Source organism: Pelophylax lessonae (assembly GCF_965119305.1).
Source record: "Pelophylax lessonae genome assembly, chromosome: 5".
Classification (NCBI taxonomy): domain Eukaryota; kingdom Metazoa; phylum Chordata; class Amphibia; order Anura; family Ranidae; genus Pelophylax; species Pelophylax lessonae.
The window spans coordinates 513,199,315-513,219,990 of NC_138772.1; the positions used below are offsets into that span (position 1 = coordinate 513,199,315).

A 20,676-nucleotide genomic window follows, 5' to 3' on the forward strand; every position below is an offset into this window, starting at 1 on the left:
TTCTATAATCAATTGTTTTTCCCTCCAGCCATCAGCAGAAATTGGTTGGTAATGTTAGTGGGATGATGCTGTGGCACTATCACTTATTAACTGGGACTTACAGTGATTATTGCAAACTCAGCTGGAAGCACACTACAACTCTTGTTCCAGCGAGCCTTCAGTGTTCACAGCTAGCATTTCTGCAATACAGTGGAGTCTCAGAAGCAATTCAGCAAAAGCAAAAAAAAAAGCAAAAAAAAAAAAAAAAAAAAACTTGCCATTCACTTCTCCATACTGTATATTTATTATTTTCTCAACAGCGCCATCTACCGACCATTCCTCAAACTGCAGCCTGTCTCAGTGACATTTAACTCCAGCTACTCTGGAGTGGAGCTAAGTCCGATAATATGCTTGCCACCAAGGAGGAGAATGGGGCACTTTTTTTGGGATGGGGGTGGGGGATCTGCGATGTTAGAAAATAAATAAATAAATAAATAAAGCTTTCCCTCCATAACTCTCCTACCAAATTTCCAAAAAAAAAAAAAAAAAAATAGATATTTAATTAAATCCCTGTCCTTTTAACCCTTCCATGGCTGTAGAGGTAACGGGCCTGATGGCTTTAAAAAAGCAAGCTGTCGATGAGGTATCAGGGGATTCTTTAATGGTCCAGTAGGCTGGATGGTCACGTGACTGCATCAGCTGTCAAACTGCCTAAACTTTTGCAAAAGTTTGCTGATGGTTACAAAAAAAAAAAAAAAACTGCATCAGTCCTAAAAAAAAAAAAATATATATATATATATATATATATATATATATATATATGTATATATATATATATATGTATGTATATATATATATATATATATATATATATATATATATATATATATATATATATATATATATATATATAAAAAAAAATAAAAAAAAAAACTGCATCAGTCCTAAAAAAAAAAAAAACATATATATATATATATATATATATATATATATATATATATATATATATATATATGTATATATATGTATATATATATATATATATATATATATATATATATATATATATATACATATATGTATATATATATATATATAATATATATGTATATATATATATATATATATACATATATATATATATATATATATATATATATACATATATATATATATATATATGTATATATATATATATATATATATATATATATATATATATATATATATATATATATATATATATATGTATATATATATATATATGTATATATGTATATATATATATATATATATATATATATATATATATATTTATTTATTTATGTTTTGTTCCTTTTTTTCTTTAGAACGGATGCAATTTATATATATATATATATATATATATATATATATATATATTTTTTTTTTTTTTTTTTTTTTTTATTAAAAAAAATTAGCATCAGTTCCAAAAAGTCCCCTTCCAGCAGATCTCTGTGTACAATATTAAAAAAAAAAATCAAGTGGTGACAGCCTATGTTGGCTCATGCAATGGTTGCAATTATGGTAATTGTATGCTTTTTTTTTTCTTCAAACTCACCCCTGCCAAGAGTAAAAAAAAAGTGAATGAGTTTTTTTTTAGTCCCCTCCTCCCTGAGTCCCTCCCCAAATAAAGACAGGATCCCCAGCTCTATTTGCAATGGTTTAAAGACCCCTGTAACTTGGAGGAAGAAAGGCAACAGCATAAAAAAAAGAGGAAATGTCAAAGGAGAAGGTCTGGAAAAAATTAATCGCTGATGGTTTGGAGAAGTTCTCTTAAAGAGGGCTCCACACTGGTGTGTCAGCCTCACACTACAGACTGTACACTGATGCTGCACATCTGGACTGCCCACTGCTCAATGCCTTGCACTGTATGTACATTACCAGCCTTGGGCAGATAGACAATATAAGCTTTTTATTTAGTTTTTATATATTTTTAGCCTAGATAGATATTTTTTTTTTTTTAAACTTGGAATACAAGTGGATTTTTTTTTTTTTTTTTAATTTTAATTTTTTTTTTTTTTTTTTTAACGCAACCACTTGGTATTTTTCACTTTTTATGGTTGCTTTAGCATTGCTGAGCATACTTCATCTGTTATATTACCTCAGTGTTGGAAACTGTTTGTTCAAGAAGAAGACCACACAAAGCCTGTGACCACCGGAACCCTGGGAGACTCAAGGTACAGTGATGCTTGAATGCAGAGCAAACTTTCTACTGCTACTTGATTTTACACGTGGTGCAAAAAGTTTCTGCAGTGCTTATGGGCAGGCTGTTGGGCTGGTAGGGTGACCAGATGGGATTTGTAGTTCTAAAGCAGCTGCAGAGGGGTGATGGGTCTGATTCTGTTACCATCATTGGTTCTGGGGTAGGCTGTGAGACTGGTAGGGTGGTCTGCAGGAACTTGTGGTTCTACAGCAGCTAAATGGGCACAAAGTGCTTGCTTCTCCTGAAAGTAGACTTCATTTTGTTTCAATTTTGCTCCAATCAGTGATTCTGGAATCGGCTGTGGGGATGGCAAGGTGACCTACTGGGATCTGTAGTTCTACAGCAGCTATGAAGGGGTGATGGGTATGATTCTGCTCCCATCAGTGATTCAATGGGCAGGCTGTGGGACTAGTATCATGACCTACTATGACTTGTAGTTCTACAGAGGCTCTGGAGGGGTGATGGATCTAATTCTGATCCCATCAGTGATCCTTGGGATGGCTGTTGGACCTACTGGGACATGTAGTTCTACAGCAGCAATAGAAGGGTGGTGGATCTGATTCTTCTCCCATCAGTGATTCAATGGGCATGCTGTGGGACTAGTATCATGACCTACTATGACTTGTAGTTCTACAGAGGCTCTATAGAGGTGATGGATCTAATTCTGATCCCATCAGTGATCCTTGGGAAGGCTGTTGGACCTACTGGGACCTGTAGTTCTACAGCAGCAATAGAAGGGTGGTGGGTCTGATTCTGCTCCTATCAGTGTTTCTGGGGGCAGGCTGTGGGACTGGTAGGGTGGTCTGCTGAAACGTGGGGTTCTACAGCAGCTAAATAGACATAATGTGCCTGACTCTCCTAAAAGTGGTCTTGATTTATTTATTTTTTGCAAAGACTGTGGTGGGGGTAGACTGTGACAATGGTAGGGTGACCTACTGTGATTTTTAGTTATTTGATAGTTAGAGAGGAAGTGATTAGTCTGATTCTGCTTCCATCATTGATCCTAGGGGCAGGCTGTGGGGCTGGTATCATGACCTACTGGGACTTGTAGTTCTGCAACATCTCTAGAAGGGTGCTGGGTCTAATTCTGCTCCCATCAGTGATCCTATGCACAATGCACAGGCTGTGGTACTGGTAGGGTGACCTTCTGGAACTTGTAGTTCTGCAGCAGCCCTAGAAGGGTGATGGGTCTAATTCTGCTCCCATCACTGATCCTAGGCACAGGCTGTGGTACTGATAGGGTGACCTACTGGGACTTGTAGTTCTACAGCAGCTATAAAGGGTTGATAGGTCTAACTCTGCTCTCATCAGTGATTCGAAGGGAAGGCTGTTGGACTGGTAGGGTGGCCTCCTTGCACTTGTAGTTCTACAGCAGATTTAAATGGCTGATGGGACTGCATTTGCTCCCATCAATGGTTCTGGGGGCAGGCTATGGGACAGGTAGGGTGACCTGCTGGGATTTGTAGTTCTACAGAAGCTATAGAGGGGTGATGGGTCTGATTCTACTCCCATTAGTGATTCAGGGGTGAGGGGTGGGACTGGTTGGCTGGAACTTGTGGTTCTACAGCAGTTAATTAGGCATAATATGCCTGCTTCCTCCTAAAATTGGTATTGATACATAGTATTATTTTATTTTTTTTGTAAAATTCAACTTTTTTAAATATAGTAATTCATATTCAACTGAACTTGTTCTTTGGTGTTCAACTGAGCAGTGCAATCCAGACTTTTTATTTTTTATTTTTTTATTTTATTTTATTAGACTTAGATAAATGGAAACCTTTACAGTTAATTATATATATAAGTAGAATATATATAAATATGTAATATAATCCTTACAATAATAATAATAAAGTGCCATTTACATGCAATAGTAACATGTATTATATATATTTTTAAACATATGTGCTGTTTACACGTAATACTAACATTTATTATATCTATTTATAAACAGATGTGTCATTTACATGCAATAGTAACATTTATTATATATATTTATAAACAGATGTGCCATTTGCTAACATTTATTATACTTAGGCATGCAAAGGACATGGTCCATCCTCAGGCAATATATTCTCACAGTTGCTAATAAGTGTTACATGTGTGTATTGTAATAGAATGTATCCATTCATTGTAGTTCTCAGCCCCTTCCCTTATAAGTAAGGCAGGCGATGATGGCTGCAGAGGAGGGGAGGGGGAGGTGGCTCTGATTATTGCCTCCAGGAATACAGAAATACGTGCCAAGGACTTGTCTAGGTATGGGGGGGTGTCAAGTCCAACCTCAGAGGCAATGACAAAAAGACTTAAAGATGATGTGACACAGACACCTCTATTGGAATTGCAGATCCAGGGTGGGCTTTGTCCAAGGCTGTGCCCATTGGCAGATCTGTCTTCACACCTCTCCAGATCTGCATTTGAATGAAAGAAGGATGTTCTGTTTAGCATCCCACCTTGTCCCAAATAACATTTGTGTCACCGGCCTGGAGGAGCATAAAAACTGTTCCATTATTCCAATACACGACCCTCTAGTTGCTCTATTGTATCACCAGACTTTGGGTTGCTAAACGGTTACATTGTATCAACACTTCAAGATTCTATATAGGAGAACTGTGAATTTATGAATACCAGGGTAAAGGGAACATAGTGGCATCACCATAGTAACCAATGACACCTTAGCTAATTCTCAGTCCTAGTGCCAACTTTTTAATGACGTTGTCCAAGTCAATGAAGACCTTTTTTGGAGGGGTCATGGGTGTGTGTGTTGGGGGCAGTTTGCCATTGAGACCCTAAACATTATTAGCTTCTCTAAAAAAAAGCCCAACTGAGAATGTCATTATCTGCAGAAATAATTTTTGAAGCCAATTTGGGGGGGGGGGGGGGGGGTGGCTCAAAGCTGTGCATCCCTGATTAATCTTGGAGCCCAAGTCAATGAAGACCTTTTTGAGGGGGTGTGGAGTGGGGGGGGGGCAGAATTTGTCATTGAGACCCTCAACAATATTAGCTTCTCTAAAGAAAACCCAACTGAATATGTTATCCTCTGCAGAAATAATTCTTGAAGACAATTTGGGGGGCGGGGTGGCTCAAAGCTGTGCATCCCTGATTAATCTTGGAGCCCAAGTCAATGAAGACCTTTTTGTGGGGGTGTAGAGGAAGGGGGCAGAATTTGTCATTGAGACCCTCAACAATATTAGCTTCTCTAAAGAAAACCCAACTGAATATGTTATCCTCTGCAGAAATAATTCTTGGAGCAAATTTGGGGGCGGGGTGACTCAAAGCTGTGCAACCCTGTTCGATCTTGGAGCCCAAGTCTATGAAGACCTTTTTTTGGGGGATGGAGGGGGGGGCAGTTTGCCATTAAGACCCTCAACAAAATTAGTTTCTATATCAAAAACAACTAAATATGTGATCATCTATAAAATTAATTGTTGGAGTCCATTTGGGGGCGGGGTCACTCACAGCTGCACATCCCTGTTCAATCTTGTACTATGGATTCTTGTTGCTATTAGCAACAGCTCTTTACTCAACAAATTAGTACCAACAAATTAGGATTTTTATAACACTGACAAAAGTAGACTGTAAGTGAAGCAAAGGTAAAACAATGATTGTTGCCATAGCAGCCAATCAGAATGTAACTTTCATTCTCTAACATGCACAAGGGAAGGGTCTACTGAATGTACCTGGTTGCCCCTGGCAATAGCTTTTCCCTTCTGTACTGTATAATCGTTATTAGTATTCAGAAGTTGCTACATTGTATCAGTTATTAGCTAGCTACAGTTTGTGGCTGCACTGCGTTAGCATCCTAGAATTCCATAACCATTACATGATATCATCAGTTTAGAATTCTGTAATTGTTATATTCTATGATCCGTCTCAAATTTTATAACTGTTATAATCCAGGAGCCTTTTAGAATGCTGTAACTGTTACATTGCATGGGTCAGTTAGAGTCCTTTCGATGTTACATTGTCTGAGCCATTGAAAGTTCTATGGATGTTACAATTTATATGAGCCATTGAGAGTCGTATGGATGTTGCATTGAGTGAGCCATTGAGAGTCCTATAGATGTTACATTGCCCAAGCCATTGACAGTTCTATGGATGTTACATTGTATGAGCCATTGAGAGTCTTATGGGTGTTGCATTGAGTGAGCCATTGAGAGTCCTATAGATGTTACATTGCCCAAGCCATTGACAGTACTATGGATGTTACATTGTATGAGCCATTGAGAGTCTTATGGAAGTTACATTGTAGAAGTTCTTGAGAGTTCTATAGGTGTTACATTGTTTGAGCTATTGAAAGTTCTATGGATGTTACATTGTATGAATCATTGAGAGTCTTATGAGTGTTGCGTTAAGTGAGCCAATGAGAGTCATATAGATGTTACATTGTAGGAGTCAATCAGAGTTCCATAGATGTTAAATTGTGAGAGCCATTGAAAGTCTTATGGATGTTATATTTCATAAACCATTGAGAATTCCATAGATGTTACATTGTAGGAGCCATTCAGAGTTCTATAAATGTTACATTAAATGAGTCACTGAGAGTTCTATGGATGTTACATTGTTTGAGCCTTTTAGAGTTCTATAGAACAGATGTTACATTGAGTGAGCCATTGATAGTCCTATAGATAATACATTGTAGAAGTCCTTGAGAGTTCTATAGGTGCTACATTGTCTGAGCTATTGAAAGTTTTATCGATGCTATATTGTACGAGCCATTAAGAGTCTTATGGATGTTGCATTGAGTGAGCCATTGCGAGTCATATAGATGTTACATTGTAGGAGTCATTCAGAGTTCCATAGATGTTACATTGTAAAAGCCATTGAAAGTTCTTTGGATGCTATATTCCACAAACCATTGAGAATTACATAGATGTTACTTTGTAGGAGCCATTGAGAGTTCTATAGATGTTACATTGTAGGAGTCATTCAGAGTTCTATAGATGTTACATTGTAAAAGCCATTGAAAGGTCTTTGGATGCTATAGTCTACAAACCATTGAGAATTCCATAGATGTTACTTTGTAGGAGCCATTGAGAGTTCTATAGATATTACATTGTAGGAGTCATTTAAAGTTCTTTAACTGTTACAATGTAGGAGCCATTTATAGCTCACTAGAAGTTACTTTGTAAGAACCTTTTAGAGTTCTACAGCTGGTACATTGTATGATTCTTTTAGAATTCTTTAACTGTTAAATCATAACAATCCAAGCACTAGACAGCCTAAGTTCTCCTTGCTTTGATAATTAGACTGAAACGTGGCATGCCGGGTACCTACTTCAATAAAAGCTTGTTTAATGATGTCCAGGGTGAGGTTACTGGCAGCTGAGCAGCCTCCAGATAGCCATGCTGTATTAGAAAACCACATTTGTGATCCCTCCCTGTTTGGGCTCGAACCCAGAGCTCCGCTGGATCCAACAGTTGGGGTTATAACGTTATTTTGGCACATTTCTAGCATAATGAAAAGCTAAGTCATTAAGAGAGGCTGGGCCAGCCGGAAAGGGAGACAGAAACAAGCACGTGGGATTATAACGCGCACATAAGGCTCAATTCACAAAGCTAACACAAGCAGGATAAGTATTCTTGTTTTCGAAAAACGTGACAGTTATTTTCAGTCGAGCCCAATGAAATTTGACAATCACAGTCACATGAATAACAATAGAGTGCCTTAGGCAGATGTTAAAGCTTTGTAAATGTGATTTTATTTTGCAAGAGACATCATTTGTGAAGTGACTTATTTTGCGTGAAGTTAGCAGCGAGCTTGTTTGCACAGAAAGTCAGGAGTGAGCAGAATATTTAAATCATAAAACTCGCTGTACAGAGGGAGCAGTGTATGAGGTTTGGCTCAGCTCCTGAACAGCAAGCTTCCAGAGTTATGAAGTTGTCTCTTGTACTCCATTCTCCATGTGATCCATGTGGGGGAATACCTTTGACGTCACAGAGATGTAGACCTCCCCGAGTGACGCAACATCTGCTGTGCTTAGGGTTGGATGGCTGCTGTAGACTAGAGGAGTTCCCTGTGTTGGAAGGCTGAGCTAGAGATAGCAAAGAGGGATGGATGATTTTTAGAGAGGCGATGACAGCCCACAGATAATCTGGTACTTTATTCTGGGAGTCTGAAGCTGTTCCAATGGAGACAGGAAACTGTTATCTCTACATACATTAAAAGGGTGACTTTCCATTTGATAAAAGTGGCACATTTTCCAAAGCTTTGAATTCTTCACTGTCACCTTCTACCTTATCTACTACAACCAAATATAGAACCTACGCATTTTATTCCATTTATAGTGAGCAGGCTATAGTTCTTAGTCCTTGGGGTTTTTTTTTTTCAAGAAAGCATAGACTGAAGCTATATGCAGACTGCAATTGCTGAATTTTTGAAGATGCTAGTTGACTAGTTATCATGAACCATAGGCTTACATGGCTTCTGAGTTCATGTAAACATGTAGATCAAGAGTTCAGTGCCATATTTTAATGCATTAAAGGGCCCCCGGGGCAATGCAGTACACTGGGGCCCTGCCTACACAATCACCCACGAGAAAAAAATCATCGATAAGGCAATATTTATTGGTACAGCAGTGCCAGGCTAATGACAGCTTCCAAGTTTGGCAGCTGGGTCTGGTGAACACACACACGGACAGGAGTCAGACTCAACTGTCCTGTGTGTGCCTGTTCCCATGGAGGCAGACAGTCATTCCTGCAGTTGTGGGCTCCCCCACCATGGCCCAAGTGACCTGACAGCAGCACAGGGCCGACAGGCGCTTGCCACCTGCTAAGTTTGCTGGCGGGATGTACACAAGAATCAAGACTAATGCTTGGCTGGGGCTGGGTCCCTGGGCAGGTGGGGCCCCCCAGGGCAAGAGCCCAGTGTGCCTATTCGGTAAGATGGCCCTGCAATAGTTTTGATTTTCTGACCTCATGTTCTGAGTCATTGGCTAGAGAAAGCGTTTTTCAGGATAAGGATAGTAATGGCCGCTTTTATATTTCTCCCAATACAGTTTTCCTGTTAATGTTATTAAATGATATAGGTGTTATTCCTTCATGGTTATTTTTTTCTGCCAGCACTCTAGAAAGCGGATGTTAAATGGCACAAAGCTCCTGGACCCTAAAACAATATAAAAACCTCATAGGTCGGTTTGGCTATGCCATTGTCAGCTGGGGGCAACATGGCTGCCTGAATACAATAGCTGGCAGTGCAGATTCCTCCATCTATGCAGTCAGCATGGATGGGGGAACCAGTTATTTTCCCATGTTCAGCATACATACAGCATGTACTTAATGGGCCAGCTCACCTAAAAGCCATATTTCAGTTATAAAACAAGTCTGGAGGACTGAATCATATGCTGGCTTTCTATATCTGTTGGCTCCTCCAGCAGCAAAATTCCCCTATCCTAATAGGGGAATTATCCATAATATAAAATATATTAACAATCCTGGAGTGAGTGTGATGGCCATAGCAGGAGCTTAGATCTTGGGATTCAAGTATAGAAATATTCCCACCAGAGTGCTAGAAGTGTAATACACCATTGGGTGAATCTTTGATTAAGCATATAGCATATAACATCAATAAAATCTCTGCAGAAAGCCGATGGACTGTCCTTTAAATTGTTTTCATTCAATCCAGCCCCTGATTTAGGGGTGTGCTGGGGTTGGGCTTTGCCCCTGATGGGCGCAATTAATGTAAGGTGGCACTGATGGGGACAGTTAATGTAAGGGGGAACTGATGAGGATATTTTTGTAAGGGGAAACTATTAAGGTAACAGTTGATGTAAGGGGGCACTCTGAATAGGACAGTTGATGTAAAGGGGGGCACTGGCGAGGGTATTTTTGTAAGGGGGCACATTTAAGTGAACAGTTGATGTAAGGTGACACCCCAATAAAGACAGTTGTTTAGGGGGCACTCTGAGGGGGGCAATAGATATAAGATGGCAAACTGATGAGGAACACTGATGTAAGGGGGCACTCAGATGGGGACCATAGTGTAAAGGGGGACTCCAATGAGGACCCTAACATAAAATAGGACATTGGTAGGGACATATAGGGGGCACAGGTTATTTTTATTCATCCTAGTCTAATGACAGCCCAATACATATTAGTGTTCCTTTTTCACCTACTACATTGCCTCTGCACTACCAGTCAGACGTTACTTCCAGGTCATGACAGGTCGTACAGAATCGCTGAGTGAACAAGGAAATACTGATTCCCTGCAGCCCTGCAGATTGTCAATGACTCACACACAGTGTTAACAGTATGCCTCCCTGACTTTTTTTACTGCACCCCCAGATCAGCTAGGAGGCTAAAGACATGGTAAGCAATGGAGAAACCCATAGCAAACAACCAGTGCTAAGAATTTCAATTTGTCATTATCGTGGCCAATAAAAACTTTCAGTGCCCCAGAATACAAATGATATCCTGTACAATATCTTCTCTATTGTGATTGTGACCTGCAAAGACCACATTATTAATAACAGTAAATATGTACAAAGCGTAAAAAAATAGAACTGTTAATGGAATCCTATATCAACATTAATGACTGCCTTATATATCTCATACAGTAGTAGTGCCATCCCACTGAAGCCCCCTACTGGGCTCTTGTTGCCTTACAGTCTGAGGGTGGTCTATTTCTATCCATCGGGAATTACCAGTAGCACTTCATTTTCCTTCAGATTCCAATTTATATTTTTTACTCATACTGGAGGAAGAGGAAATGTTTTGAATGTTTTAGCATGGGAAACTTATTAAATAACCCACAATGAAATTTCCATAATCTTCCCCTGTGGCAGTCCTCTAATAATCCTTTTATCTTTATAGAGTGGAATATTACATCCAAAGAAATATAAATTCTCAGCAAAGTGGCCCACTTACATCCCTTATAAGCTGGCAAACTGACACTTCATCTTAAGTCTGACAGTTTGACGTATACAATTGAAGTTGAAAGCAGGAGAGGTGAGAAAATGGATTGGCCTTAACCAAAATTTGACTCCAAGGCAAACTCAAAGGTACATTGGCATTGGTAAAAACCCAACCAATGAATCCCTATTTATCATTGAAGTAAATTGGAAGAGCAGTCTTCGAGACCCTGTCTAGGATTGCAACCTCCCTACCCCCACTCTCCTGCCCTTCCTAAACCAATAGCAGTGTATTTTTTAGATATATATGACTCCAAAAGACTTAAGGCCCGTACACACGTACCGATTGTCGGCCGTAAATATTCGGCCAACGTCCGATCGGCCGATTGTCGGCTTGTTAGTATGATGCTTCCGACAACCGACTGCGACTTTTCGGCCGAACAAAATCTGGTCTGCATGCTATAAAATTTTTGTTGGCCAACACCAGAACGGCCGATTGTTCGTCAGTCAGTACAGATTTCGGCCGACAAAAGCCAGATGAGCAAGACTGGGCATGCTCAGAGAAGAAAAAACACACGGAAAGTAAACCAGCACATGACATCACTTCTGAAGTTGGTTGTTGTTGGCCGACAAAATTCATGTGCAGTCATGAGCACTTTTCAACCAACACGACAGCACTGGACAAAAGACGGCCGATCGTTCGGCCGACAATCGGTGCGTGTGTACGGGGCTTTAAAGAGATTCGGTTGCTACATTTTTCAGGCATTATAATCAATTATTATTTACCTACTGTCTGTGCCTATGAACTCACACTGCAATAAAGGTTCAAGCTTGCTGAGGAATGTTCAGCATTGGACACTTACGGAATTGTCGAATGATGGCATAGTATCAGTGTAAGAAAACACAAGGTACAACTGTTGGACCTGGCATTGGCATTGGACCTGACATTGGACACATAAGCATATGGGCAGCATAGTGGCTTAGTGGTCATCCCTTTTCCCTGAAGCACTGGGATCCCCAGGCTGAATCCTGGTCAGGAGGACACTATCTGCATGGAGCTTGTATGTTCTCCTTTTGCTTGCATAGGTTTAGGCTTGTTTACTACCACACTCCAAAAGCAAGCTGGAAGGTTAATTGGCCCATGTCCAAATTGCCCCTATGTGTAATCTATATACTGTATGCATATGAGATGATAGCCCTTTGATTGTAGGATTTTTTAAGACAAGGACAGATGTAAATGCACAGTGCTACATAAATTGTCAGCACTATAGATTAGTTTGATTAAATAAGAATGATAAATCAGCAAGCTTAGATTTTCAATACAATGAAGTTTGATAGGCTAGGTAAGTATTATTTTGCTTTTTTATTGCAGGTCTGCCATCTTTCCTCTTTTTTTTATATTAGCAACAAAGTTGCTTTAACCAATAGGAAATAAGGGGGCTAGGATACTTTCTAATGATTAAGTGATATTAGTATGTGAGGGAGTGTGCTCATTGCATGAACCAAGGACCAAGTCTAGAGAACCCCTTTACTAGATTATTTTAGAGAGAGGTTGAGTTTACTTAACTAGCAAAAATGTATTAGGATTAACAAACATGTGTTACAATAAAATTAGATATAAAGTCAGTGAATATTGTATAAAGCTAATATCGATAAGCTACAATATATATCCCATAATGCTCTCTATTTTCAGCCAGGCGACTGTTATTTTCATCTCTCATTGACCTATCATTGCTGAAAACAACATTCATTTCGGTCAATTTCAATACTTCTGTTTTGTACAATGCAGGATCTTTGTATACTTCTTGTTACTTATTGACCCCCCTTTTTTTTTTTTTTTGCATTGTAGTGTCATGACATCTGTCCCTAGCAGTTGGGTAGGATATAGATGTCTGCAAGGGTGTCACCTCCTGCCACTTGTGCACCTCTCTGAGCTGGTCACTAGCACCTGTTATTTAGCTGAAAGGATTTTTTTTTTTTTAAATGTTATTTCAGATTTCTACTAACTTCTGTTTTGGAGATGTTTCAGACATTTTCCTATTGGCTGCTTGGTTTTCTTCGGAAAGAGTGCTTCCGTACGGAGGATTGCAGGGCTTGTTATCTTTGCAGCTAACCCGAGAGTTTGGATAGCAGAAAGATTCCAAACACAGTGCTAACCACTTTTTAAAGTCAGTATTCAGGTGACAAAAATAGAATTAGAGCAGTGCAGAACACTACAGGAAAAGGTTAATAGGTATATGTTGCTGACACCAGGGCCTGGACACCAGTATTTCATAGTGCAGGAAAGTGAGGCTTTGAAGGAGAAGTAAGATAGTTAGTGTTAGCACTCAATTCACGGGGAGAGATAGCACTGGGTAATGTCAGAGCTACAGGAAAAATTAGTATTAATGCTAGGGTTAAAGGGAGGGTTAGTGTGAGAGTTAGTGTTAGGGTTACAGGATGGACTAGTGTTAGTGGTGTTACAGAGAGGGCTTGTATTAGTTTGAGTGTTACAAAGAAGATTAGTGTTAAGGTTAAAGAAGATGTTAGTGTGGGAGTTAATGTTAGGGTTACAGGAAGGATTAATGTGAGAGTTAGAGGTTGGGTTACAGGGAGGAGAAGGTTGGTTTTAGGGCTACATGGAGTGTTAATGTTAGTGTAACAGGGAGGATTTGTGGTAGGACTACAGGGAATGTATGTAGTATGTACGTTATTGTTAGGCAACAGGGAGGGCTAGTGTTAGAGTTACTAGGAGGGCTAATGTAAAATTTAGTAATAGGGTTCCAGGGAGCATAGTTGTTAGGTTTACAGGGAAGGCTAGTGTTAGAGTTAAAGCCACTGTTAATGTTAGGGTTATAGGGGAGTCAATGTTAGTGTTACGGGGAGGATAAGTGGTAGGGTTACAGGAAGAATTAGTAGTAGGGTTTACAGGGAGGATTAGTGGTAGGGTTACAGGGAGGATTAGTAGTGATGTTACAGGGAGGATTAGTGGTAGGGTTACAGGGAGGATTTGTGGTAGGGTTGCAGAGAAGGTAAGTGTTAGGTTTGTAGGAAGGATTTGTGGTAGGGTTAAAGGAAGAATTAGTAGTAGGGTTACAGGGAGGAGAAGGGGTAGGGTTACAGGTAGGATTAGTGGTAGGGTTTCAGGAAGAATTAGTAGTGGGGTTACAGGGAGGATAAGTGGTAGGGTTACAGGGAGGATTTGTGGTAGGGTTGCAGAGAAGGTAAGTGTTAGGTTTGCAGGAAGGATTTGTGGTAGGGTTACAGGGAGAATTAGTAGTAGGGTTACAGGGAGGATTTGTGGTAGGGTTACAGGGAGGATTAGTGGTAGGGTTACAGGGAGGCTTAGTGGTAGGGTTACAGGGAGGATAAGTGGTAGGGTTACAGGGAGGATTTGTGGTAGGGTTACAGGGAGGATTAGTGGTAGGGTTACAGGGAGGCTTAGTGGTAGGGTTACAGGGAGGCTTAGTGGTAGGGTTGCAGAGAAGGTAAGTGTTAGGTTTGCAGGAAGGATTTGTGGTAGGGTTACAGGAAGAATTAGTAGTGGGGTTACAGGGAGGATTTGTGGTAGGGTTGCAGAGAAGGTAAGTGTTAGGTTTGCAGGAAGGATTTGTGGTAGGGTTACAGGAAGAATTAGTAGTAGGGTTACAGGGAGGATAAGGGGTAGGGTTACAGGGAAGGTTTGTGTTAGGGTTGCAGGAAGGGTTTGTGGTAGGGTTACAGGGAGAATTTGTTGTAGGGTTACAGAGAGGATTAGTGGCAAGGTTACAGGGAAGGTTGGTTGTAGGGTTAAAGGGAAGGTTAATTGTAGGGTTACAGGGAAGGTTTGTGTTAGGGTTACAAGGAGGGTTAGTGTTAGGGTTACAGGGAGGATTAATGGTAGGGTTACAAGGAAGGAAAGGGTTAGGGATACAGAAAGGATTAGTGGTAGAGTTACTGGGAAGGTACAGTATGTGTAAGGAGTACAGGGGGGATTAGGGAAGGAGTTAAAGGAAGAAATGTTTAAGGGTTATAGGGACTAGGAGGACTAGTGATAAGGTGTTAGGGTTGCAGGAAAAGTTAGAGTTAGGGTTACAGGGGGGACTAGTAGTAGGGTTACAGGGACAGTATATGTAAGGGTTACATGGAGGGTCATGACTTTCATAGATGAGACACATTTTTGGCATTTAATCATTTAATTAACACAATGTAAACAATTGTGTTAGTTAAACAATACCTTTATCTATATATATGTATATATATATATATATATATATATATATATATATATATATATATATATATATATTTATATTTATATATATATATTTACAGTATAAGATATACAAGAGGAACAATAGTGGAAGAAAGAAGCATATACTGATTTGAGTTTGCAAAGGGCAATTTAGAGAATGATATGCAGTAACTTATCACAACCAATAAACCCTTAGCAGTTGGCTTTAGTCAGACATTTGAAGGGTGATTTGGTAAGTTGCTGTGGGTTACCGCCCTATTGTCATGCTGCCCATGCTCTGCACCTAATAAATTAAAAGCCGTAATTGTTTTTCCTCAAACTTATTAAGAAATACGTATAAACCGTTTATGCTTGGATTCCCGGCATCTCCTAATTCCAGGCCCCTGTGAAACTTGGCAGCCAGGCGATCTATGGGACCACTGTAGACATGATATAATTTTCCAGCACAGTTGTACATGCATCCAGTAACATAGACCCTGCTGGGTAATCCAGTTAAGGCTGCATTCTTTACATTAATCCATCCCTTCCTATTCACTTACATGCTTAGATTGTTCCAAGATTTCTGTTAAAAAGAAAAAAAAAAGGTCTCACTTTTTCACTGTATTGTTTTTTGGAGAACAAAAAGCAGCTGAGCTCTTTAAGGGCAAAAATACCATAGGCGTGCGCACAGGGTGTGCCAGGTGTGCCCAGGCACACCCTAATCACCCTGTGCAGCATAAATTCCCCCTATTGCCCTGGCTCCCATCCCCCTTACTCCCACAGCTCTTCCGGCTTCCCTCCTCTCCTCTCCAGCCGGCTTTTGCTGTGGGAATGTTTTAGGATGAGTTGGGAAAGGGGCCGGTAAATAAATAATTTGCCGGCCTCCTCCCTTTCTGAATGAACATCGTGAGTGATTGGTAGTGTGTGTTTGAGCTTTGGTGTGCACACCCTAATGCATTAGGCTGCGCACACCTATGGTTGTGCCTGCAATATATTCATGTCTCTGCTGGAAACAGGTACGTGAATTTATCGCATGGAGGCATGGTGGTGGTGGTGGTGGTGGGGGGGGGGGGTGCTGGGGGGGGGGCACTGAGGCCAGAATGTCTATACATCCTCAGTGCATGTTCAACACTTGGGAGGCACAGCATGACTGGTTGCCGGGACACTGTTGACTGTGTTGTCGACAATGTTCTAGCAACCAGTAACACTGGTAACTTCTAACAACCAGTAACGCTGTTTAGCCAACTATATCCTAGCAACCAGCGGTACCATGTAGCCAACAACATCCTAGCAACCTTGTGATTCTGTGTAGCCAACAGCATCTTAGCAACCTGTGACGTTGTGTAGCCAACAATAGCCTATCAGCCATTGACACTGTATAGCCAACAACGTCTTAGCAACTTGTGATGCTGTGTAGCCAACAGAATCCTAGCAACTGGTGACATTGTGTAGCCAACAACATCCTAGCAACCTGTGACGTTTGTAGCCAAAATTGTCCCAGCAACCACTGAAGCTGTGTAGCTGGCAGTGTCCTAGCAACCAGTGAGACATTGCAGTCAACAATGTCTTAGCAACCAGTGAGGCCGTGTAGCCAGCAATGTCCTAGCAACCCTAGGGTCCATAGTCGATAGCAACCTTGCAGCCTATTCTGGGTCCATGTTGGTGGGAGAAGGGTATTCCATTAACTTCTTGTCCATTTTTACACAGTTGTTATGTGGGGTGATTTCTAGGGAGCTTAACAGTAGATAAGATGAAATAGAGCACTTACAGCAGCCTCTTTGCATAACTGTTAGGTGAGATAGCAAGAGGGAGAAATGGTTACCTTGAGACACATTAACTTTTAGTGGTGAAAAGAATTTCAGAACAGGCGATGATAGTTCCCTTTTCTGTGGAAATTAGTATTTCACTGTACATTGTCCCCACACTCATCAGTTGACCCAAATGAGACATGGCAGAAGGTCCCAGAACCATGGCAGTGCAGTCAATTATAGGCAGATGTCTTATGAGCTATCTCAGTTAATGAGATATCCGCCTCTCAGTATAAGGGTGCTCTACATGGCCAAGTACCATCTTGAGCCAGCAACCCAGTGAGATAGTCAAGTGAGGCCAAAACCATATAAACCTTCCATATCCACATCCACCCTATATACTGTATGGTATTTTTCATAGGTGTGAGCAGCCTAATGCATTAGGGTGTGCACACCAAAGCTCAAACACACACTACCAATCACTCACGATGTTCATTCAGAAAGGGAGGAGGCCGGAAAATTATTTATTTACCGGCCCCTTTCCCAACTCATCCTAAAACATTCCCACAGCAAAAGCCGGCTGGAGAGGAGAGGAGGGAAGCCGGAAGAGCTGTGGGGGTAAGGGGGATGGGAGCCAGGGCAATAGGGGGAATTTATGCTGCACAGGGTGATTAGGGTGTGCCTGGGCACACCTGGCACACCCTGTGCGCACGCCTATGGGCACAACACAATTCTAAACTTTGTCTGGAATTTGAAAGGCAAATGCAATTTCTGAATTTCTGCAGTGCTTCTTTGTGCTCCACCATTACTGGCCTCACAAGTGACGAAGGTGTGTTGGCGGTGCGTGGCGCTGTGTTTTTCTGCCTACAGCAGTGCCAGGAAAATAGGAAAGCAGACACAAAGCAAATACAGACTTTTCAGCCTAGTGTGTTCATTATGTTTGTACATTGTACGCTAATTGTCAAACACGGCTGATCTAATGATCCTAATCTGGTCCATTTACTATGTATGAAATAATGTGTTACCAAAAAACGGTCAATTAACATCTTACAATAGTCCATGTGGAATGTTTTTCAAACAAAGCATGTACGGGATGATTATTGGACTGACTCCAACCAAGGGATAATTGCTGAAAATTATTTTATGAATAGGAGTATGACTAACTCTTTAAACGTTCAGTCCTGCAAAGTTAGTGGAAATATCATAAGAGCATTCCCTCATAGGAACTATCTATAGCTAGTGAACCTGCCATAAGAGAAATATGGGGGACTGCCTATCTCTTTCTGGAAATGCTAGTTTTCTGGCTGTTATGCTGATCCTCTGGATTTACTACTTTTTAAATCACTTACCTGGAACAAGTACACAGATCAGAAAGTTAAAGAAAAGTAATAAAATACTTATTTGAATTATTGTTCTAGGTCAGCCTTTCTTAGCCTTTTTAACCTAGAGCAGTGATGGCGAACCTTGGCACCCCAGATGTTTTGGAACTATGTTTCCCATGATGCTCAACTACACTGCAGAGTGCAAGAGCATGTAGTTCCAAAACATCTAGGGTGCCATGGTTCACCATCACTACCCTAGAGGAATCCTCAAAATAATTTTCTGGTCCCAGGGAACCTCTGTTAGGATTAGTAGAACTATAGGCAAAACCTTTTTTTTCATTTTGGATAGAGCAAGGGAAGGTTTTATTTCCACCATCAATGTCCCATTGTGGAGATTTACCCTCACATCCTTTCCCATAGCCAAACAGGAAGTGAAAGGAAATTCCTGCAAATTAAGGATACTCTTTGGGGACCCCCAGATCACCAGAACTGATGTCCCCATTGGAAGATTTCCCCTCTGGTACTTTTCTTTGGGGGCAATCCAAAATTTGGGATTTCCTTTTACTTTCTCTTTCAAATGATAATTAAAAAGAGGACAAATAGAGAGGGTGAATCTCTTTAACAGGGGCACAGACAGCAATAAAAGTTGACAGGTTTTCTAATCAATCTAAACTCTATCCAAAACTAAAAAAAAAAAAGTTTTATCTTTAAGATCCATGTTTAAAATGTCTAATGAGAATGGCCAAAAATCTAAGAATACAAAGAATTGTAATATTGTGGTTTGCTCATAACTAGACAACATGGAGCAGCCAACATGTTTCAGGGGATAGACACTCCTTATCAGGCTTGTAAATTCTGTAACTGGACTCAATGGGGTGCTTTTAAAACTTGTTTGCATAACAAGGAGCAGTATTGGCAGTATACCACTCTGGAATGCAACCTGCTAATACTGCCAATACTGCTCTTTGTTATGCAAACAGGTATTAAAAGCACCCGTTGGAGTCCAGTTACAGCATTTATAAGCCCTAATGGAGGAGTGTCTAAGCCCCCGAAACATGTTGGCTGCTCCATGTTGTCTTGTTATGAGCGAACATTGATATTAAAAGATTTTGGGCTCCTAGATCCTTGGTCTGATGATCTCATTAGAACTTTTACACATAGATTTTAATTTCTGTCAAACAGCTGGGGAGATTTTTCTTCACTTCCTGTCCATGTAAAGCCTGTACAAGAAATGGGGGAGAGGCTGTCATTAGAACAGGAAGGCACGGACAAGAAAAAAACACTGCGAGGAGTTCTAACTCTTTCCACTCTACTAAAAACATTTTGTCTGGGTCCTTGTCGTAAAGATTTCCCTTACTGTCCTGACAGGAAGTAAGGGGAAAATCTCCCCAACAGAGACACAAATGGCTGTAAAATCCTAACTAAAGCCCTAATCCTCTTTTGCTCTATTCAAAGCAAATATTTGTACGTTTTGGCTGGAATTGGGCTTTAACATAGTCCAGAGGACCAGAATGATGGGTGGGTAAACAAATATTTAGAGCTGGCAGCCATGACCGGGTTACTTCAAAGTAGAACTTAAGGCAAAGCATTTTTGTTTTCATTTTGGATATAGTAAGAGAGAGTTATAACCTTTGTCAGTTTTGTTTGCCATCGGTGTGCAATTATGGGAAATTTCCCTTTACTTCCTGTTCCATAACCACAACAGGATGTGAGAGGAAATCCCTCCAAAAGTGAGGGCATCCCTGTTTGTTACCAGAGTCACCAGAACTGGTGTCCCTTTTTGAATATGCACCCTCTATTCCTGTTTTTGGGACAACCCAAAAACTTTCTTTCACTTTCACTCTTGGTGATAATAGTTGCCATGACATATAGAGGGAATCTCCCTAATGGGGGCATAGACAATGATAAAAATCAGACGGTTGTTAAAAATCCCTCTCTGCTTTATCCAAAACTAAAAAAAAGTTTTGCCTTTAGTTCTATATTAAAGGTATAACATAACAGAGGGGGTAGTCAGGATGACTAATTTTCCCTAATCTGCATTACACTTCCTGTCAGCCATTTTGGAAACCATGAAAACCAGCAGGCTAACTCAACGCTTGCTCAGTTTACCATCTGTGTTTGCTTATTTTTTAGTTCTTCAGGAAACATAGTATGACTAGTCAGTGTGTTTTCTAATCAAAGTCACCAGCCCCGGAGTTAATTGCATTATATTAGATCATTTAGCGCGGCTTTTGATGAACAGCCCCTATATTATTTCCACCCGCCGATAAACAACAACCCTGCCCTGATATTTACTACATCGCCGACTTTGATATACACTGGGTAGTTTCCAAAACAGAGGACGCTCTTATTGCTTTTTTTTTTTCTGC

General features: G+C 40.3%; 1 protein-coding gene across 1 annotated transcript in view; it reads left to right on the plus strand.

Moving 5' to 3' along the window:
- Positions 1 to 2,038: 2,038 nt before the first annotated feature.
- Positions 2,039 to 20,676, plus strand: part of HAS2 (hyaluronan synthase 2) — a 47,191-nt gene continuing 28,553 nt past the window's right edge. The window contains exon 1 of the mRNA XM_082258237.1: positions 2,039 to 2,177. The gene's annotated coding sequence lies outside the window, so the exon portion shown is untranslated. The remainder of the gene's footprint in view (positions 2,178 to 20,676) is intronic.